Here is a 7,543-nt window from a genome sequence, read left to right on the forward strand (position 1 = left end):
ACATATTAGTCTCCCTGGATTTCTCTAGTCTACTCGGACTAGCACATGGCTGTGGCCTGGCCTGTGGCACAGGGTGGCTTGGGCTTGGTAGTGGCATTCCAGCAGGGATTAGGTCACCCAAGAGAACAGGCTGCCTGGGGTGCTGCTGGCTTTGCCTGACTCCAGGCCTTGCTGGCAGATCACACAAGCAGGAAATGCCCCATGAAGTCCTTGTACCCAGGCCCTGGCTGCTGGACCCCCAGGGGCCCCTGGGGGAAGGGTGCAGGGAGACAGACACATCTCCCACCTCCCTGAGGAGAGGCAGCATTAGCAGGTCATCGGGGCGGGAGGCCTGCTCTTCTTGACCTAACTGGTTCCTTTGCTTCCCTGGGACCCTGGGAGGAGTGGGCAGCCTCTCTTTTGGCCTGGCAGCCCCAGCACCCCCGTCCCTGCCTCTGACCCTGCCCTGCTGGGCCACACCTAGCCGGCCAGCCTGCCGCCTGCCGTTCCACCGGGAGCAATAAATAATGAAATTCAGGTTGACAGGAGGGGCCGAGCCAGGAGAGGCTCCTCCCCCTCCTCTGGGCCTTGGTCTTCTCATCTCTAAGGTGAGGTGTGGGGACAGAGGCGCAGCGGCAGCTGGGGGCGCCTTGCCCTCTGAGGAGAGGGGCAACCCTGAGCCCAGGAGGCCAGGTGTCCCTGAGTGGGCCTCACTCCCCTTCCCCCACCCCACCCCCCGCCCCCCGGGAGGCTGGGCCTTCACAGACTGGAGCCACCTAACAACCTCTGTGTGTTTGAAGGTCACCAGGAAGTGACACAGAGGCCCCTGGCGTGGTGCCCAAGTGCCCAGTTGGCCTAAGTCCTACAGCTCCTGTAGGGGTGGGAAAGGACAGGGCCAGCCTGCCCCTGGGCAGAGCTGGTGCTGCAGAGCCTGCCCAGACTCCCCCTCCCTTTGTAGCCTCCTGGTACCCTAGGATGTCAAGTCCCCGGGCAGGGGATGTCGGGGCGGTGGGTGTCTGCATCAGAAGGCACGTCCTCCGTCAGTATGGCTGCGGCCCTGCAGAGCATGGCTGCCCTGCACTGCCGCCAGCTCCTGGGGCAGAAAGAGCAGTCAAGGAAGCCACAGGGCAACAGAAGAGTCCCAGCCAACACCTAAAGCATTCGATAAGATGCAAGGTCTGTGCTTGTGCCTTGAAGGTGCCCTGGCAGCGCTGTTGGATAAGTGTCAAACTGCGAACCACAAGATCGGTGGTTCAAACCCACCAGCTGCTTCGAGGGAGAAAGATGAGGCAGTCTGCTCCTGTGAAGCCGCATGGAGGTGTTCCGCTTCCTGTCTGTCGGGTTGCTATGAGTCAGAAAGGGCTGTTATAAGTTGGAAAGGACTTGAAGACAGCGAGTGAGGTTGTGGGGCTTCTGTGTCTCAGGTCAGTCACAAGAGGCCACCGGTAGCCTTTCCCCCCTCCTTGCAAATTGTGGGGACATGGTTTCAGGAGGGACCAGTCCCTGGGAAAGGACATCATGTCTGGTAAAGTGGGGCTTCAGTGGGAAAGAGGACGCGTCTCCGTGAGCTGGATCTGCACAGTGGGTGCAAGGCTGGACTCAGACCCAGGAAGGTGGGGATGGCGCAGGGCCGGCAGTGTTCTGTCGGAACCTGTGCCCCGGCACCCAGCACCCAGCAACTGCACGGTCCTGACACCCCCAGCAGGGAAGGAGGTGTGCTGTTTCAGAGTTCACAAACGCGCTCGCAGGAGCTCATTGTTCGGTGCCAGCAAGTTGGTTCTGACCCATCGCGAGCCTGTGTGCACCAGAAAGAAACACGCCAGTCCCCGCGCCGCCTCACCACAGCCGCTGTGGCCACCTACCTCGTGGAGGGCCTTTGTTTCTCGGCCCCTCTACTTTACCGAGCATGCTGCCCCCTCCTCCAGGGACTGGTCTCTCCCGACAAGACGTCCGAAGCACATGCAACAAAGCCCTGGCATCCTTGCCTAAGGAGGCTTCTGCTGTACTTCTTCCAAGATGGATTTGCTTGTCTTCCCGACCATCCGTGGTACAGGCTTCAGAGACCTTGGGCAATTCCCGCCCATAGGAGAAGCCTGTGAATATAGGGGACCTGGAAGGCCCACCCTCATCTTCACCATCCATCAACACCCCCAGATTTGAAGACACTGAGGCAGGCCTAAGGGTCACCCAGCTGTGGGCCATGGTCCTGCCCTTCCCACCTGGACAGTCTGAAGCCAACTCGAAGTTCTTCTCAGCCACCATACCTGCGTGCCCAGCCGTGGTGGCAACACTATGTTGTAGAATATGCTAAAGTAGAAACAGCTCGCCTATTTTTTAGCATGAAACATACTGTAAGTCTAAAACAGGGACGTGCATCTATAGCCTGCAGGTCTAGTCCAGCTTTGGTGTTTGTTTTTGAAAATAAAGTTTTATTGTCACACAGTCACTTGTCTACATCTTGCTAATGGCTGTTTTCACTACAATGAGAGAGTTAAGTAGTTGCAACGGAGACTAGATGGCTGTCTTAGTCAGGGCTCCCTAGATGAACAGAGCCAGTGATATGTACATAGCATCCATCGATGTAATTTTGAGTCAACCACCACAGAAGAAGAGGGCTGTGTCTGAGGCTCGGTGTGTGTGTGTGTGTGTGTGTGTGTGTGTGGACGTGCGGGGCTGTCAAGTCAGCTCAGACTCCTACAGTCCCACGTACACAGCAGGACACACGCCCTAGCCCTTCGCCATTCTTACGGTCGGTGTTATGTCCGCGCTCCTTGCAGCCACGGCGTCGGTCCACTTCCTCCAGGGCCCGCCTCTTTGTGGAGGCCTCTCCGTTAAAGCAGCGCGGGGTGACACTCACATGTGCTTAAGGAAGAACTTCATTATCAAGAAATCATATAAAAAAAAGACATCCCAACCCAGTCCAGCTCAAGTCCTGAGGTCCCATGCTAGCAGGGGTCCTCTCCAGACTCCATAGCTCCAGGCCGGGGACACAGGGAGGTGGAGCGGGAAGCAGGGCCATCACAGGCCAATGGGTGCAGTGCTGTGTGGAGCCAAGGCCGGTGGGAACATGGCAGGGAACCGACAGTTGGGAGGCTGGTTGGCTCCTGGGGACAGTGGCCCACATGGGGGCCACCCGTGGGGGCAGGCCCAGAGCTCCAGCAGCAGGAAGGCGAAGGGGACAAAAGAGAGGTCATTTCTGTTTGGGCTCTCTCTTCTACAAAAGGCCACGCCCCCAAGAAGGTGTCATCAGGCTACCACCTGATTGACAGGTTGGACTCCACTCCTACCTCCACTCAGCGGCATCCGGCTGTCCTTTCCCAGGAACTGGTCTCTCCCGATCACATGCCAAAAGCACATGAGATGAAGCCTACCGTCTCTCTTCACAGGAGCATTCTGGCCGTCCTTCTTCTACAACAGGTTTGCTCGGTCTTCTGGTAGCCCATTGTGGTAGTTACATAATTTCATGTCAACTTGATAAGTAAGTGTAAGGGTGGCGGCCAGCCTGTCAGGTTGCAGCCTGATGATGCCTCCTTGTGGACGTGGCCTTCTCATGAGGATTGTGGGAATTGCCTCTCTTTCTCGCTAGAGTTGGGCCACACTCTCTCTCTGCCTCACCTTCCTGTTGAGGAGCTACACTCAGAGAGTTGGGGCAGCCCCTTGGAGACCCTCACCAGCATTGAGATGCTTCCACCACCATTGGATCCACAAGGCCTTGCACCCACCTGCCTGTCATCTTCCTGCATTTTGCATCATTGCATGTGACTGCGGCTGAGTCTGAACTAATCGGCTAATATTGGACTTATGGACTCCATCTGGATTAGGATGCGATGTTTTCTTAATATACAATTACTCTTTGATATAAAACTTAGACATATATGGGTGTCCCTGAATTTGTTTCTCTAGTCAATCCGGTCTAACACACACCTATGGTACTTTCAATGTTCGTTGTCAGCACAATAATTCACATCCTTTCTGACTGAGCAATGGGACCCGGCCTTGCATCTGTGTATCTCTATGTAGGCACCTGTGTGTGAGTGAGTGTCTCTGAGTGTGTGTGTCCTGGGCTGAAGTGATTGTCTTTCTAGCATCTACAAGCCCACTTTACAGGGCTGTCATTTGCTGGGGGAAAGAATGGTGCTCCCAAGAAGTTCTCTGGACTGCTCCCCTCTGGATTAAATTGAAGAGTTGGAAGGGACCTGTCTTGGCCCCTACAGGAAAGTGGGCCACAGAGCAAATATAATGTAGTCAGGGGGGCGGCTGGACAGGCTGAGGGTCTCAATGAAGAAAGGCCTGCATCTGTTCCCCTCCATCACCCTCGGCCCCTGAAGGCCCCCCTGGGTGCTCCAGCCTGGTCTCAGTAAGCATGCGGGCTGAAGAGGAGTCATAGGCCCAGGGCACTGAAGCAGGAGTGGGAGCCTCCCAGAACCTGCCTTCACACGGACTTCTCCTTCCTCTGTAAAGTGAGGCAGCTCTGCTTTTATTTTATTAGGGAAAGTGGCATTTTTGCCTCTTGTCCAGAAGGGAGGCAGGTGGTGGGTGCAGGGGCCACAGTGGTGAAAAGTCTAGACAGGGAGATCCCCTTGCTCTTGAAAAGATGATGTTGCCAAGTGGCCTCTGGGCAGATTAGAAGCAGGTGAGTCTTGGGCGATGGACCCCCTCCCATGTGCTTTCCTGCATCTGCAAACTTTAGACACATCAGAGGCTAACGGTGGGTCACTTTCTCTACTATCTATACCTGAGGGGGGTCTGCTGGACCTTGCCTCCTTCTGGGCTTCAGTGTTCCCACCCATCTCTCCTTCTGATTTATCCAGCGGTAAGTAGCCAACTGCTGGGGAGGTGGCTTTAGTTCTATTGAGTATTTAGTATTTATCTTTGCTGGCTCTGTCACTCGGAGCTGCGGAGCCTCCGCCAGTGGCCACGTCTCCCCGCGCCCCCGTTCCTCTTGTGTAACTTGGGATACAGCCTTATCCTAGATCCCGAACTCCCATTCCATAGCAGGGTCAGATCTCTAAAATTCCGTTCCGGCTCTGCCATCAGGGCTTCTGCCGGCCCTTTACAAGTCAGCTCAGCACACGGATCGAGAATCTCAGCTCCTTTTATCTGGGGCGTCGGTCCACCAGGTGCGCACCCGCTGTCTGGGCTGCAGAGCAAGAGCCCCAAGGACCAGCTGCCGGCCGGCTGGGCCCGCCCTCTCCCCGGGCTTTGTTTCCCGAAAGGTGCAGTTCCCCGAGGCGGCCACGCGGAGGTGCTGCGATGCCGGCGGCTCAGCTCCTCGTCCCGCCTGACCGGTCGGGCCCCGCGCCCCAGCTGGCGCCCCGGGGGACTCCTGGCTTTATTGCTGCTCCCCACCTTTGCAGGAGGAGTGTCCTCCCCAGGACGGCTCCTGTGAAGTCTCCTTGTCGCCTGGCGCTCCTACTCCCTCCGCCTCTCGCCCCTGCCAGCCCAGCGCTGCCGCCCTCGCGTCGCTGGGACAACGCTGTGGTTTTTCTTCTCCCGGCAGAGATTTCGCGCCACTTCCCGGCCTCCCACGTCCCACTCTATGCACCAGATGAAATAACCTACTTTACGCATATTGGCTACCTATAACCGAAAGGTTGGCGGTTCAAACCCACCCAACGCTCTGCGGGAGACCAGACCTGGCGAGCTGTCCCGATAGAGATGACTGCCCAGGCGACCCAATGGGGGCAGTTCTACTCTGTACCTGAGTTGAAATTTGACGGTGGGGACCTAACTGCAGCAGCAACAATGGACGCACTTGTCGACATCTAATATCCAAGTGCCGTCGACTCGATGGCTGTGAGTCCCGAGTCTGTAGCGCAGTGAAGCTGCGTGGGGCTGCTGACCAGCTGACCTGCGGGGGTGCGTGGTGGGGGGAAGACGGGACTTTCTACTGTTGTCAAGAGTTCCAGTCTTGGAACCCCACAGGGGCAGTTCTACCCTGTCCTGTAGGATCTCTACGATGTGGAATTGACTCGATGGAACAGGGAGCGCAGCAGCCAGGGAGGCCTGGTGAAGACGTGCTCATCCTTCAGGCTGCTAACGCACGGCCACGATTCCATGTCCATTCTGTAATAACCCTCTGCCAGCAAGTCGATTTTACTCACATTGGACCCTTGGTAGGGTTTCAAGTCTGCACAGCTTTACGGTAGCAGAGAGCCTCATCTTTCTCCCAAGGAGCAGCTGGTGGGTTCAAACTGCCCACCTCACAGTTAGCAGCCCAATGTGTAACCCACTCTGCCACCAGGGCGCCTTAGACATATAGTAAATGCTCGATAAGTATCTGTTGAGTGAATAAGTGATAAATGGAAAACACCTATTATCACACTTACTTTTCACAATCAGTCAAGAGGCAGAAATTCTGCATTTTTTCCTGAAGGCATCGAGGGGCAGGGAGGTTGCACTTGGCCCAGGCCTCAGGGTGGCGACTAGCTCTGTCACTGCCCTCTGGTGTGCCTCTGGCATTCGTGAGCCAGAGACGGGGGTCAAAGGGAGCCCTCCTGGCCTGGCTCCTGCCCCTTCTCTTCCCCCGTGTGGGCTTTTCCACCCTGTGAGCGACGCCCAGAGGAACCAGCTGCTTGACACATACACGGACCCTGGGCTTTTTAAAACAAAGAACCTTTACATTCTTAGCTGTCTCACAAGCAGTCCAGGTGTGGGGGTGGGAACCGGAGGGGTGGGATGGGCAGTTGATGGGGGAAGGATGAGGGCGGGAGAGAAAGAAAGGGAGAATGTAACAGGCTAGTGTTGATTTCATTTCTTGAGACGAGCTGCGTGAATATATACATAGCCTGTTTCTTTAAAAGCAAACAAAACAAATCCCTCCCCTCCTCATCCCTCAGCTCTAAAGAGTGATCCGGGGGCTTAAAGAGGAAGAGCGGAAAAGTAAAATGGAAATGGACTTGAAGTCTTTGGTGACAAACAAGTTCATCTCAAATTGATGTTGGTGTGCGCTCAGTCATTCCAGGTCTTTCGTGGTGGTATTGCACGGTGGCTTACTTTGTGTTGCCGTGGTGGCTAGCCCAGGTGAGGGCCTTTTCACGCGCTCACTGGCCCTTTCACAGCCTTCCCTGTGGGGCGGCTGTCCAAGTCTCTTGTCTATTTTTTTCAAACGGGTCCTCTGCCCTTTCTACATTCTGGACACGAGTCCTTTGTCTCTTACGAGTGCCGCAAATATGTTGCTCCATGGCCTCTTGTTTCACGCGTTTCAGGATGTCTTTTGATGAACAGAAGGTCCTTGTGTTACTGTAGTCTCCATTCTGATGTAGTTTCAACTCAGTGCCCCCTTTCCCCTGTATGGTTCATGCGTTTAGTAAAACGTTTAAAAGAAATCTTCCTGCATTCCAAGGTCATGAAGATATTCTCCATCCTGACCTCCTAGAAGCTTCTTGGTTTTGGGGGTTCATTTAGATCAGTGTTTTCCAGAGTGGGTGATGCCGCCTGCAGGGGGCACTAGCATGACCCAGGGGGGCTGCAAAAGCAAATGCCCACGCTTCACCCAGGACAGTGAGCTGTAGTACAGAAATTTGTAGTTGCCAAGGCGGTGCTGAATAATTTTTTTAGGGGC

Source organism: Echinops telfairi, unplaced genomic scaffold (genome assembly GCF_000313985.2).
Source record: "Echinops telfairi isolate 266 unplaced genomic scaffold, ASM31398v2 ScPeMD7_7400;HRSCAF=8409, whole genome shotgun sequence".
In the NCBI taxonomy this organism is placed as follows: domain Eukaryota; kingdom Metazoa; phylum Chordata; class Mammalia; order Afrosoricida; family Tenrecidae; genus Echinops; species Echinops telfairi.